General features: G+C 38.2%; 1 protein-coding gene across 2 annotated transcripts in view; it reads left to right on the top strand.

The window, feature by feature from the left end:
- The first annotated feature begins 4,775 nt into the window (after window positions 1–4,775).
- The window catches only part of plx (PTB_TBC1D1_like and TBC domain-containing protein plx), a 48,196-nt gene continuing 37,207 nt past the window's right edge, over window positions 4,776–15,764 (top strand). For both annotated transcript variants that reach the window (XM_028311268.1, XM_028311267.1), the window contains exon 1: window positions 4,776–5,391. The gene's annotated coding sequence lies outside the window, so the exon portion shown is untranslated. The remainder of the gene's footprint in view (window positions 5,392–15,764) is intronic.

Here is a 15,764-nt window from a genome sequence, read left to right as displayed (position 1 = left end):
GGAATGCGCGTCTCCTCCCCCAACCCAATTAGTTAGTGATTAAACGCAATTTATGTGTCTTATTTTACGCAAATGAACAATTTTTATCAATATTAATAAATAAAAAATATTTTCAATATAATAATATGTAGTTTGCTATAGTTATAGACGCTTCCCTTCCAGTGACGTCATATCGCCAGCGGCAAACTTATCGCGAACGGATAGTATATTTGTTATAGTCAAACCTCGAAGCTCAGGCGCTCCTAGGTTTGACTAGTCAATCCTCAGGTCTGACTAGAAGTCTTAGTCAAAGCCCAAACATTTCGGCCTTTGACTAAAGAATGTTAGTCAAACCTAGGAGAGACTAATTTGGTCAGACAAACGTCGAAACTGAATTTAATGAAATCGGGGTTTGACTAGTCAAACCTCAATTAAGACTTTAAACTGAACTACACTTCATTTTGATATTGAACTTATTACATAGACTTTACCGACCGGTTCTCTCTTTAGGTGAAGGTACGAGTACAAATAACTAAACTTATTTACTTCGGTAGTTTATCAGTGTTTCTAAACCGATCTTGAAATTATTATTTTTAGGGTTCTGTACCTTAAAGGATTAAGGGTAAAAAAGTAAAAAAACTAAAACCCAACTACGACAAAAAACGACCCTGAAAAAGTAAAAAACAAGATTTTTAGAATACTGAACTGAACAAAGTTGCTAATGTAGTTGCATAGTAATTTTCATGTTTGGAAAACCGCAGTCACAAGTTGTCAAAGTGCTACGGTAGGTAGGTATATATGTAACGTGTGACTACGCCTTTCCAAACATGAAAATTACTATGCAACTACATTAGCAACTTTGTTCAGTTCAGTATTCTGAAAATCTTGTTTTTTACTTTTTCAGGGTCGTTTTTTGTCGTAGTTGGGTTTTAGTTTTTTTTACTTTTTATTTATTATTTGTACTATTTTGGTGTTAAAGTGTATTTGTGGCGCATAATATTAACAAAAGTTAAATTGATGATAGTAAAGAAGCTATGAACGAAAAGATGTGAATTATATGCAATCAGCCCATGAATACGGGTAAAGTGACAAGCAAATGCTAGTAATATAATATATATTCAAAATGTACAAGTAAAGCGCTTTCAAATGATACCAAACACGGCATATTTATCTTAACTTTATTTTTTTACTCTGTATGTTTTGTCCTCTAGAGGGAGTCACATTAGATTTTGTGAAACCCCATATAGCCTATAACCAGCGGACAATTAAGACGCCTCTAATGATATGTCATTTGTCGAATTCTGATAAGCAGTTTAGAAGTTACGAGGGAACAGATGAACATACATACATACATACATACATAGCCTGGCAAAATCATAACCCTCCTTTGGCTTTGCCGTAGTCGGGTAAAAACGGAACCCTATTACTACGCTGTTTGTCTGTCACCAGGCTGTATCTCATGCCTTTCCCAAAATATTTAGTTTTATAGTCACTTTAAAAATCATCCCCATTCGCCATATAACAATAAAAGAGTCGTACGGAACCCTTCGTACGTGAATCCGATTCGAACTTGGTCGGTTTTCTATAATTGCTGCCGGCCTCTGTAACGCTGCGTCTACTTTTGACAGAGTCTGCCAGTCGTTTCTAGGATTGACTAGGCAAAGCCCGAAACAGATTATTTTAGTTTCGACGTTTGACTGAACAGTTTAGGCACTTCTAGGTTTGACTTAGTCAAAGGCCGAAATAAGAATTCACTTCGGGGTTGGCCCGAAGGATTTGGTCAAACCTAGGATAGACCAGTCATTCCGCGAAGAGACTGCATATCGACCTTTGACTATGACATATTGACTGAGGGGTAGAGTTTGCGAAGTTGTGAGACAACTTTTTGACAGTGCGAGCCATGGTCTTGGCAACTTCACTTTTCATACAAGTAAAAAAATATCCGACCGATATAAAAAAAGTGACCGACATAGCTCGCAGAATTGCCAAAATCAAGTGGCAGTGGGCGAGACACATAGCACGTAGAGACGATGGCCGTTGGGGCAGAAAAGTTCTCGAGTGGCGACCACAGGCCGGAAGACGTAGCGTGGGCAGGCCTCTTACTAGGTGGACCGACCATCTGGTGAAGGTTGCGGGAAGAATCTGGATGCGGGCAGCGCAGGACCAGTCGTTATGTAAATCCTTTGTCCAGCAGTAGGCTTCATTTCACTGAAACGAACGAAAAATATCCAAGTAATATCGGTAAAGAAAAACAGAGTTTCATTCGCTCTTAATATTAGTTCATTAAGGAAGTATGGATATAGATTTTGCTTCATCACAAGATGTTTTATAACAACAAATATGACAGATGATGATGGATGAGCCAGCCACGTTATACTTAATTAGTTCTCGAGTTTATCTCTCAAAGATAACTCATAGAGGTTTACTTAAGAGCTATGTTTTGTGTGTGTTTGTTCATGGGAGGTAATCTATGGGACAGTAAAAATAAAGAGCTCTCTAAAAAAACTGTGACGCAAACCTCAAAAATCGGCGATTTTTATTAATAACATAGATTTTATAATGCCTAGATAGATAGTAAGCTCAAGAAAAGGTAAAAAAGTATCATTATTCACATCAAGTAAAAAAAAATAATAAAAATTAAATCATTATGTTGTTGTTGTTGTTGTTTCAGCCGAAAGACGTCCACTGCTGGACAAAGGCCTCCCCCAAGGATTTCCACAAAGACCGGTCCTGCGCCGCTTGCATCCAGGTACTTCCCGCGACCTTCACCAGATCGTCGGTCCACCTAGTGGGAGGCCTGCCCACGCTACGTCTTCCAGCTCGTGGTCGCCACTCAAGAACTTTCCTGCCCCAGCGGCTGTCAGCTCTACGAGCTATGTGCCCCGCCCACTGCCACTTGATTTTAGCGATTCTGCGGGCTATGTCAGTCACTCTGGTTCTCCTACGGATCTCCTCATTTCTGTATCTCAAATCATTATAATAACAAATAAATAATATTCACGCGGATGCGAGCGGTGCAGGACCGGTCTGTCTTTGTGAAAATCCTTGGGGGAGGCCTTTGTCCAGCAGTGGACGTCTTTCGGCTGAAACAAAAGAACGAACGAACGAATAATATTCACACATTTCAAAACTCATGAAACTTTTCTATAGACAGGCTTTTTCGGTGCTAAGTTCTTAGCTACCTTCGATGTCACTGTGACGCGCTAATTTTGGTACAACTTGCTTGAAACAAACGCCCGTATTCACAAACGATGCTTGCTTAAATGAAGCAGCAAAACGAACGCACAGCGTTGAATAGAGCTCTGTGATTGGTTCGTGTCACTCTGTACGTCCACGTGCACTGTGAGACCTCATAGTAATGTTTGTGAATACGGGCGAAAGTCTTGCTTAGAGTAGGCGCACACCGTTGATTTTTCGTCGGCCGATAGTTTAGTCGGGCAGTTGATCAGTATGGGCATGTATGGGAGTGCGCACACTACGCCGATTCGATTTGGCCGATTCTACAACAATTTAAAATCGGGCACAACTTTCGGCCAACTAAAAATCAACGGTGTGCGCCTACTCTTACTTGAAGCAAGACTTTGTTTCAAGCATGAGTTGTGATTTTCACAAAATATTAAAACAAAAGAATGTAAAAATATTATGATGACGATTCTTGTTGTTTGTTACAACAATGGCTTGCTTATTTTGAACTTGACCTTCTTAGGGTTCTGTATGACATGAAAAATTAATAATTTTAACTTTAAAATAATGTACTGTGATATTTTTACTGAAAAAAAAATCTGTCAATCTACTTACATACAAAAAAACACCGGTTATCGTTATAGTTACGGTTAAAGTAAGGAGGTGCGCAGCTCCACCTTAATAAGTTGGCAAAAGCGACACAATAACTTAACTTTAACCGTAACCATAACTTTAATAGGTGTTTTTGTACGAAGAATTAAATGAAAAATCAAGTTCTTGGTGACTCTACCACAGATTTTTAACAAAGCGCTAGGTAAGTTAAACTGTACATCCAATTTTACAGTAATTTGAAAAGTTAGTTTTCAAATACGAGTATAGTGTCAAGCAAGTATCAAAGAACTTTTTTTTATGCAAGACAAGGCAGGTATTTGACCGCAATCGCACCTGGTGTTAAGTGAGATGCAGTCTACGATGGCACTTATCTGCCCTGTAAGTGCCTATTCACTCTCGCCTTGAAAAGGCCCGGATTATAGTGTTCAGGATAGACAGCAGCAGACAGCGAATTCCAGTCCCTAGCTGTTCGCATTATAAAAGATTTATCGAAACACTTAGAGCGAGCTGGTGGAATGTCGACAATGTAGAGATGAACTACCTAAATAAAATAAATCAATAACAGATCAGTCCCTATACAGATAATCGCATGCCCAATCAATACAAAAGCAGGTATAAAAATAAATGAATTTATTCTGACGTATGTCCCTTGAGTTTTTTTTTAGACCAATCGCATTTCGGCCTTACTTGTTTAGTTAGTATCGAGGTACCGGTCTGAAACGGTTGTGCTAACGGAAAAAACCGGAAGATAACGAAAGTTCCAAATTCAAATGAGAAATCGTGTCAAAAAAGTTTTTTTTTGTGTTTTTTTAAGTGAAAAAGTGACATTTTTAAGAAAAAATAGTGTTGTGAAAAAAACGTGACGGGAACATTTTTTTTTATAAAAAAAATCAAGTTAGTGTTGAAAATGAATTACTGTGATAGTTTTAAAAATAAATAAATAGTGTTTTTAGTGTAAAATACAATAAAAAAATAATTTGGCTAAACGAGACGTAATAAAACCGGCTTATTTTAAAAATTCCATTCAAATTAAAATTGCTAGAGTTTTCAAGGACACCGTTACTCTCGACTCTATGATCTCAAATTCACGAAAAAGTTCTAGAAAACCGTATCAAAGTTAACTAAAGTAGTTATTAAGACTTCCATTTGTTTCAATGAAAACTGATCAACACGTTGTAATTAAGGAAATACTCTGCCAAGACTATGCTGGATTTAGTATGGACGCCGTTAGCGCACAGAGCGGTCGCGTACACTGTTGGTTTATCCAACTTGGAGTTTTGGTTGGGAGCCATATTAATTTTATTCGCCTGCGAAATGGATTTGATATACTTCCACATTCTAAACTCTTTGGACGTGCACATGCTTTAAAAAAGTGAGTTCAAATATTCAAATTTCGAACTGGGAAGGAATGTTTTGAAAATAGAACGCCGGTGACTGCCAACAAGTAAACAAAATAGTGCGGCCGAAGGTCGGCAGTGGATTCGTTTCGGTTATCGATTTTAATCGATATGTGACAAACGATTTTTAATCGAGTGATTGTGACGTAGCACGTTGTTTTTGTTGTGAAGTGACAGTTGTGATGCCAGTGTAGTGGTACAGTGACTTGTTTCGAAAATTGTGAGTATTTTTTTGTTATCTTGTTTGTCTATTACATTATCCCTATTAGTAAAATTAAGAACCCAAATATTTTTTTAAAGATTTTTTTTTACTTCGGACTTTAGTCAGATTTTAACCACTAACCAAATTATTAGCTTAAAAAATGATTGACTTCTTTTTAATAAGACATCTATAATCCCAAAAAGGATTCATACGAACATCACTAGAGTCCTTTAAATCCCGCGATGAAGAAAAAAATCAGTAGAGAGAGAAACACAAAATAGAAAATAATGTATTTTGTGGTAGAGACGAGACTTTTAATCACTAGATTTATTTAATTCACGAACAACACTAAGTATAGTTTTTATCCCAGTATAAAAAGTCTCTATGTGTACCTACGACGCCATTTACTTTTATTTTCATGAACAAAACATGTCAGAAGCTGGTTTGTTTTGAACAGTTGAAAATATGTTTTCATGAAGGTCATGGCTACTTTTTGCGCTGAAAATGATCTATTCAGTCATTATTCAATGTTATGCAGGGTGTTCGGCGCATGGTTGGACAAACGGAAACTGCGAAGTGGAAAATGACAAGAAAACTGTTCCAAAGTTATTTTGTTCTGTTGTTAATACAGGCCCTATTTCTAAAGAAAGTTTTTATCCCAGTTTTTCTAAAACACGCACTTTAAATCCTTTCTAAGATCAACCTAATTTTTGATTAACAGGCCTCCCCAACCCGTCTGGCCAGCGTGGGGAGTGTAGGTCAGTCTTCCTTTTCTTTTTAAATATGGTCAGGTCTTGGATATGTCAAAAAAGGTTGCACAATTTTACTAAGAAAGAATCTTGAGTGACCCTGGCTGAAAAATTAAAAACTGCTAGATTAAAAAAAAATGGATCTGTCAACAGCACTGGACCAGCCCCCCTAGACAAAACGCACTTTTTGATCGAATCGAAAATCGAATCCGTCAAAACTCCATACAAAAAAGGGGCTTTTCGACCACTTTTAGACTGATTTGCGATTATAATTTGCACTTTGTCTAGACCCACAGGGGTGATTACTGTTTGTACTCCGAATGACTGTCGTGATCGTGACTACACCGATCAAAATGGCGCGAATATTTGTTATGCGCAACTTTAGGGCCCAGTAACTTTTGTATTTGTAGAGATATTTTCATGATTCTTTCACAATTATTATTAGTTTTACTTATATTTTCAAGATTTATTAAAAGAAAAAAAATTGGAAACTGTCCATTAGAGAGTCGTGCTTCTGCAGTGGAGACTAAACAATCAGGTCATCAAATTAGGTTAGCTAATATTAGTTTAATCCAAACGAGGTTGTGTTACAATGTCATTACAAATGATCGATTACATGGCGCCATTATTACAACATCTGGTGGAAAAAACCCATACTATGAAGCAAGATATATTTTGTAATAGGTAGGTACACGTTTTTCGTTCGAATCCAAAAGGCTGGTTTTAGTGTCACGCGGACCGTCCGGTGCGGACCCGCTCCGCACGCCAATCTGTATGAACTTCTAGGGAGCGTTTTAGCTGTTAGAGTAATGCGGTCCGGACCGCTCGCTCCCTAGCAGTTCATACAGATCGGCTGTGCGGAGCGATCCGCACTGACAGTCCACGTGACACTAAAACCAGCCTTAAGCTCATAGCAGATTTATCATCTCGAAAAGGTATCAACACCGTATTGCCTTTCGCGAGCTGTCATCGCCTTTCGCGCGCTGTCAACCGCATGGCGAGGTGTTTACGTTACGGTGCGGATAAGTGTGCGTTGCAATATGGAGTTTCATACAAAGAATACTGACCGCCTCGAGTTGATACGGTTACGATCGCTTTCCGGGTTGATTTTGCGACGTCCATTAACGATTTCAATAATCTTATTTATTTATTTACTAGCTTTCCGCCCGCGGCTTCGCCCGCGTGGATTTTTGTCTGTCACAGAAAAACTGTATCGCGCGCGTCCCTGTTTCAAAAACCGGGATAAAAACTATCCTGTCCTTTCCCAAGACCGAAACTATTTCTATGACTTTCATCAAAATCGGTTCTGTGGTTTAGGCGTGAAAGCAAGACAGACAGACAGAGTTACTTTCGCATATATAATATTAGTATAGATAGTATAGATTGGTACATAAGGTGAACTTGATGCCATTGGGCATTCTCGGCCAGTTAGCCTTTGGGAGAAACAGGAAAAAATAGTTTTTGCTCTTGACTTTATCCACTGACATTTTGATAAATACCGATTACGTGTAGGTTTAAAGTTTTTATGCCTATGAAGACCACATTTAGACCCAGAGACGGGTTCGATTCCCAGTGGGGGCAGATCTTTCTGTTCAGTTTGGTTGGTGATAGGGCTTCTAAGTCCGCTTGGCTAGCTACCACCATCTTACCTAAGTCTGTCGCCATAACAACAATGTTAACAGCATTGTTGTGTTCCGGCAGATGGAGGTAAGATAGCCAGTTCCTCTGTGGTTGAGGATTCCGGGTGAAGCTCGCTTCCAGCTTCCATTCCATGGCCATGATCTTCCTCGTTGTGAATAAAAAAATATGTAGCATTTAACTTTCATTTTGTTGATTAACCTTTGTTTTGTTTCGGATGACGCTAATTAATTTCGTAGCGGGTCCAATGCCAGTTTAACTTTCTTCCGGGACAAACTTCAATGGTTGGGTTATTGGCGCTCAAGCTGTAGATTTTGGCTACACAGGAGTTGCAGCGGTGGGCGATTTTTTCTAGTGTAAAAAGGTCATGAATGTGCAATATTTTGGTTACCCAACGATATTGTGGGAAACTCTATTTTTTTCCGTACAACAATGTAAGGGCTTTAATAGTAAAAACAAGCACATCAAGCTTTTAAATATGATCCTGCGTGCCCAAACAACTGCATGCAGGAAGATATTGTATGCTACTGACAACCACTCTTGTAGCGGAGTTTTGGGCTGACACTGTGTAGGTTTGTTGTCGACACGACAAGAAGAAAAATTAAGCTGAACATTGTAGCAACTTATGGAATTGTAATAGATTATATATTGCCACAAAAATGTGAAGGGTGACGTGCTGTCTTTACAAACAAAACAGTTTTCCTCAATTAACTTGTAATTAATAGCAGAAATGGTCGCTCGAGAACGCGGCCTTTTCTTAAATTACTTTAACACTTGTTTGTGTCATTGGTTCCAGTTGTATCTAAATACTTAAATAGTGAGTCAATCAGTCAGTCACTCAAACTGACTGACTGACATAGTGTTCTATCAACGCACAGCTCTAACCACTGGATGGATCGGGCTGAAAGGCATGCAGGTAGATGTTATAACGTAGGCATCCGCTAATAAAGGATTTTACGAATCTCCACTCCTAAGGGGGTAAAACGGGATCCACGCGTACGAAGTCGCGGGCGGCCGCTAGTTTTAGATAAAATAAATTATTCACTTAATTAATAGGAATAGAAATGTCAATTTAGGAATAAAAATGACAATTTTGGTATAAAATGTCAAATTAGGGATAAAATTGACAATTTAGGAATAATAATTACAACATTGGAATAAAGATATCCCATTAATCTACATACAGGACGAAAAGGCAACAATGTAATTTCACTTGGATTTTCCCAGAACCCAGAAAAGAAATGGGTTTATCAAAAATTGAGTTTTAGCAATATGAATTTCTTATTCTATGTATTTATTAACAATACTTGAATTTTTTTTTAATGTACATTATTTCATTAGAGGGTTTAATTTGTCCGTTTTGTTACCGGGATAAAAAGTATCCCAAGTTTTATTTCAGAGTTCGATTCGATTTTCATAAAAATACGTTTCCGTTGCAAGCAACGTGACATAATAACAAACAAACGTTGACATTGAATACAACTATTCTATGATCATGAATATTCATGGTGAAGGTAACCGTGACTTAGGATTTTATTATAATAGTACATACTTTGTTGAAGGTCCTTTAGAGGTAAAAATAATTAATAACACTTTTACGGCTCGGGATAAAAATTATACGGGATAGTAATAAAAATGACCTGTACTGGAAAATTAAAGGTTTAACACCGAAAATTACTTTTTAAATGATTATTATTTTATTTGATCTACAACGAGGAAGCCTGCATCTCACCTGATGGTAAATGACGATCAGACTGAAGGTGGAAGCGGGCTTCAACCACAGAAGAACTGGCTATCTTACCTCCAACTGCCGGAATACAACAATAGGGATGTTTCCTGGGTCAAAAAGCAAGAGTTTTAATTAGTCCGTCAGTTAACTTATCAAAAAATACACTACACGTATTTTTCACTTTATCAAACTATTGAAAATTTAAAGAGATAAAGCGCGCCAAAGTTCATAAGAAGAGGCCCGTGACGTCGATGCGTGCATAAAAGTGCCGCACGTTGTGACGTCGTGCGGAACTTCAACGCACCATAACTACCTATGTAATTATTTGTTAGATTGACAAATAAAAATATATTATGTGTCCAATATTTTTTGATATTAAACATGACGGACTAAAAAAATTTTTTTAGGAAACTAGCCTATTCTGTTAACATTGTTGTTATGGCGACATACTTATTAAATTATAGACATTGTTGTAATAGTTACTAATAATGTCGTTGCTGCTACACTTAGATTATCAATCTAAGCTGCTACAATGGTTCCTCAAAAGCTTAACTGCTAAAATGAATGATTTTTGTTACTGGTATAAAAGTTATACCAGTTTTCGGGTCCCTTTAATCATAGTCAGAACATAAAATGAAAGTTTTTCGTATTCCTATTGATAGTAGAATCGTTCGTTCGTTCATTTCAGCCGAAAGACGTCCACTGCTGGACAAAGGCCTCCCCCAAGGATTTCCACAAAGACCGGTCCTGCGCCGCTTGCATCCAGGTACCTCCCGCGACCTTCACCAGATCGTCGGTCCACCTAGTGGGAGGCCTGCCCACGCTACGTCTTCCAGCTCGACGTCGCCACTCAAGAACTTTCCTGCCCCAGCGGCCATCAGCTCTTCGAGCTACTATGTGCCCCGCCCCGCCGATAGTAGAATAAAGAATAGCAGTGTCATATTACTAGTCGCTACTATAATTATTTACTCCCCAACCCACTTGGCCAGCGTGGGGAGTGCAGGCCAAATCCTCCATTTGCCTCTGGTAAATTAGAGAGGGTCGCGCTCCTGCAGTGGAGACTAAATGACCTGATGATGATGATGATGATGTTACCTACTAGTAAAGCGTTATAAAGAGCTGGAGGAAACGAGGATTTTAAAAGACAATGCCGGAAATTGGCGTCTTTTTTTTTTCGCGCGGCCATCGACCAAACCTTGTTTTTTGATTACAAAACAGTGTAATAAACCAAACTTAGTACGACATGTATACCTCTAAACTCAGTCTGAACTGAGTTACGAGCATCAGAAGTTTGATGATTTTCATACTAGATTTGCTGTTTGGGCGCAAGTTTTGTAAGCAATTGCAACAAAATAATGACATTGTATGTGTAAACAAACAATACCATCCATTAAAGGCTCCAGACATCAGTACCCATCAAAAACAATACTTGTCAAAAAAACCAAGTCTCGCAACTCAGTTGTTCTACGGTAAAAAGTTGTGAGATCCATGTAATACCAAGTCCAGGCCAGGAAATCTTTAACGTTTTACATAAATTATTGACTTGGCCATCGCACTAAATAATTTTATTTACACGTGTTTTCATGCGATGACCAAGTCAATATATTTATGTAAAACGTTAAAGATTTCCTGGCCTGGACTTGGTATTACATGGATCTCACAACTTTTTACCGTAGAACAACTGAGTTGCGAGACTTGGTTTTTTTGACNTGGACCGAAATTGAAAAATTTTACTCGACTTGGCGGTTGCACTACCGTGCCCCCAAATATTTTAGTTTTTCCTTGATTCATACACCAAACACTTCTTATATTCCAAATTTGAAGCTTCTAGGTCTGCTAGAAGTGCCTTAGAGTTTTGATGATCGGTGAGTCAGTGAGTGAGTCAGTGAGTCAGTGAGTCAGTCAGTGAGTGACAAAATTAAGTAACTTTGACCCGTTATAATTCTTAAACTACTGGTTCAAATTGAATGAAATTTTAAATATACCGTGTCTTTACAATGCCTGCATAGCTAATGAAAATTCAGCCTTCTAGTTTTATCCACAACGAAGTTACAGGCGGTCGAAAATGGCCTGAATTGCTTCGAGAAAAGGATGGTACGGCCGTGCCGCTTTTTTGCTCGACTTGGTGGGGGCACTGCCGTGCCCCCAGATGCAGCAGAATCAGCGCAATAAAAAAATAGCGCAATATTTTGTTGCAATTTCTTACAAAACTTGCGCGCAAAAAGCAAATCTAGTATGAAAATAATTAAACTTCTAATGCTCGTAACTCAGTTCAGACTGAGTTTAGAGGTATACATGCCATAATAAGTTTGGTTTATTACACTATTTTGTAATAAAAAAACAAAGTTTGGTCGATGGCCGCGCGAAAAAAAAAAGACGCCACCTTCCATACAAAATCTGGCATTGCCATTTTACGCTGTCGTAGGTTTTGTATTACAAAGGCAGAACTAAAGTGGCCAATACAGATTAGAAATGTTGTTAGAAAATATGTTTCTAAATCGATTAACAAGTATGAAATTGGTAAACCAGTTTTTTTGTGTGCATTGAATAAACCACCTAGAAACCTTGGAAATATTTAATGTACAAAACACCATCTGTATTCAAACCAAATAAAGTTTTTACTCTGGGAACAAAACAGATTTAATACAAATAAAATAATACTCAATTTGTAGTTCCTTCATAAAGTAGGCCGAAACTCAACTTCAAACTCCTTATATTCTTTTGATTAATTTCATTGCGGGTCCAATGACAGCTCTTTCCCCCGGGACAACCTTGACCTTCACTGTTTAGGTTATTGGCGCTCAAGCTGTAGATCCTGGCTACACAGGAGTTGCAGCGGTGGGAACGAGAGGTGGGAATAGTCCTGTAACGTACATTTCTCTACTTTGTATACCAACATGGCTTCGTCTTTCTCTCTCACTCATATCATGATGATAGTGTGAGTAAAAGAGACGGTATTATAGTCATCAAATAACAATTTAGAGTAGTCACTTCTCGGAAACTTTGGATGCTTTCCAACGGGTATTTTGAACATAACAATGTTCTTTGTAGACGATTTGTCTTTACTGTTATGTCATAAACGTCAGAAAGGGAATCGTAAGAGAATCTTTATTATATTTTTCACTAGTTTATGCCCGCGGTTTCGTCTGCGTTCATTTTGGTCTGTTACTGAATGTTGTACATAAATCCATCTACTCTACAGCCTTTTTCTAACGTCGAGAAATGTTATGCGCATACCCACTGGTCGATGGGGACGGCTAGTGGGTTATGTGGGACTCTCCCCGCCTGCTCACTAAAGGCGGGGCCTACCCACTAAAGCCCGACGGTGTCCACAAGAGCCCAAAGAAACGGAGTCGCGAGTTATTGTCCTGGTTGGACATTCGTCCGCAGCTCCGCCTCAGGCTAGAGCCTCTTCAGCTTCGAGGAACCCCCAATCCCCTCCTCCAGTTGTTAGGGTTCCGTAGTTTTTATAGAGGTTTTCTCCTCGCGGCCCTGGTACAACAGGATCCCCGGCCCACCGTAGCGGGTTACGGTCTGCTCCATGCCGCTGCTCAGTCAGCTGACAGCTCTGTTGATCAGAGAAGTACCGAGAGCGGCCCTTCAAAGAATGGGCCCAGTCAAACGCCTCGTCAGCCCCCACCTGTAAGGGTTTTTAAAGAAGTCTAGGGGACTCCAAAAACAATCAAATCTTTCCTCATTAGTGCCCGTAGATTACTTTCGAGTTTTCCAAAGATTTCTAAGCACATTTAAAATATTTACCTACACCTAATATTAATTACTTATACATACAATATGTTATTCAAAGTTCACTGAGCAATATGTATATTGCTATGGTTCATAACAAGTGCTTACCATAATCAACAAAGCAGTATATTTTGCTCTGATGTGCGTTAAAATTATTATTTTACCATTAAGGTATATCATTTGTAGTACGAGAGCCCACGACCAAAACCATGTGTCATAGCAATACGGCAAAAACCCTATAAAATCGTTAGATTGTATGATTCTGAACCCGACTAGGTGTGTAGTAACGGTCTAAAGTGTAGCAACTGAGTAGGAGGCCATTTCTGCTGTGTCAAAAAAAAAGACAGTCGGTATTATAGCAATACGTCTGATAGTGAAAATGTACATAGATTCTATAATTGTATTACGAAAAAGTTTGTTTTCAGACATTTTGCGCGTAGCATATAGCCTGTGCGCATTTTTGAAAATGTCAATAAATTTAGCCGGACTGTATCATAGCAATACGGATAATTATTTTTTTTAACTTTTCGTATTGCTGCCATGTNTTCACATTTCCGTCTGAAAATTGTTTTGTTCGCATCAAATAACCAAAATTTACTAATAAAAAAGATTTTCGTATTGCTATGAGACATTTTTTTTGTCTCATTTTTAATTTTTTTAAGTGATTTTACGGGTTTGCGCTACACCACTAACGTCTGAAAATAATGTTTCCGGTATCTCAGAACTATCATTCAACTACAGTCTGCAAATCAGACATATTGCTATGATGCAGTTCGGTAAAATTCTTTGACAATTTTGAAAATTCGGTCAGATCAAACGCTACGCGGAAAATGTCTGATATTGGTATTTTCGAGTTCAGGATAATCGTATCTATCGATTTGATGCGGTTTTGGCCGTATTGCTATGAGACAAAAATTTTGGTCGTGGGCTCTCGTACTATTGGTTTTTCCACTAAACTGACGTAATTATTAATAGGTCTAGACTGTCTAGAGCTTAATAGGCTAGTTTCCTAAAAAAATTTTTTTAGTCCGTCAATTTTAATAAAAAAAAATATTGGACACATATATTTTTAATTGTCAATCAAACAAATAATTACAACGTTATAGTGCATTGAAGTTCCGCGCGACGTCATAAAGTGCTGCACTTTTACGCACTCACTGACGTCACGGGCCTTTTCTTTAGAACTTTGGCACGCTTTATCTCTTTACATTTTCATTAGTTTTAAAAAGTGAAAAATACGTGTCGAGTAGTTTTTGTTAAGCTAACTGACGGATTAATTAAAACTCTTGCTTTTTTACCCAGGAAACATCCCTATTCAGTCAGTGCCTGAGATATGGGAGCGGCACGAGGGTGTTTTTGAAACGTCCAAATTCAGCAGTTTCAGATTTCTTTCAGATTGGTTGGCTCTGTCACGTCATAAAATATGTCAAAGTCACGCCTCCCCTTGCCGCTGTTGACTTAGAAGCACTGGACCTATAGTAGTAGAACCATCTTCGTCAGACCCAGAGTAGTCTATTATTCCTATCCTATCCTACTAATATTATAAATGCGAAAGTAACTCTGTCTGTCCGTCTGTCTGTCTGTCTGTCTTGCTTTCACGCCTAAACCACTGAAGCGATTTTGATGAAATTTAGCATAGATAGAGATAGTTTGAGTCCTGGGAAAGGACATAGGTTTTTATCCCGGTTTTAGAAACAGGGACGCGCGCGTTAAAGTTTTTCTGTGAGAGACAAAATTCCACGCGGGCAAAGCCGCGGGCGGAAAGCTAGTGAATTATAAATACTAATGACAGGTTTATTTGACTTTAAAATAAATCCTTTAATATAATAAATTGTTATTTTATTCATTTGATCAGGTAGACTTCCTTATGGAAGTCAAGTTGTGTATGAAATTGTAAATAATAATAATAATATGTTTGACGTTACATTGATTTATAGATTCAATTTAATTATGCCATCTATTATTTTATTTATTTAGGCCCAATTCGACCAAACTTCTATCCGAGAATAACTCCTGGTATAACTGGTATAACTGGCACATTGACAGTTTCAGTATGGGAAATATTATGTCAAAATACAAGTTTATTCTGAAAATTAAATTAATATTTACTTTTGTTTGGTCGAATTAACCCTTAATGATATTTCGGATAAAAACAAAGGGAGGTCATTGTTAGAGAGGAAGTTAAGATTGTTATTTTTCTACGATATCTTAGTCTTTCCTGCTACCTATATGATGTCGTCGGTCCACCTTGTGGTGTGGGTGATCGTCTCACGCTGCGTTTTCCGGTACGCAGCCTCCACTCCAGAACCTTGCTGCAGGGTCGGACTGGGCCGGAAGGGCCCGGGTGGCTGAAAGCAATCCCGAGGCCCGAGACTAGATCATGGTGATGGGATACTATCGAAAAATACTGAGATACACAAATTGAGATAAACAAACTGTAAAAAATTTATTACAATACTAAAATAAAGTAAAATAATAAGTAGGTATTTACTAATAACAAATAATAATATAAAGCTAGCCAATCAACATTT

This window comes from Ostrinia furnacalis, unplaced genomic scaffold, assembly GCF_004193835.3.
Source record: "Ostrinia furnacalis isolate ACB-3 unplaced genomic scaffold, ASM419383v2 OfSCF3264, whole genome shotgun sequence".
Classification (NCBI taxonomy): domain Eukaryota; kingdom Metazoa; phylum Arthropoda; class Insecta; order Lepidoptera; family Crambidae; genus Ostrinia; species Ostrinia furnacalis.
This window is presented reverse-complemented; position numbering and strand designations above follow the sequence as displayed.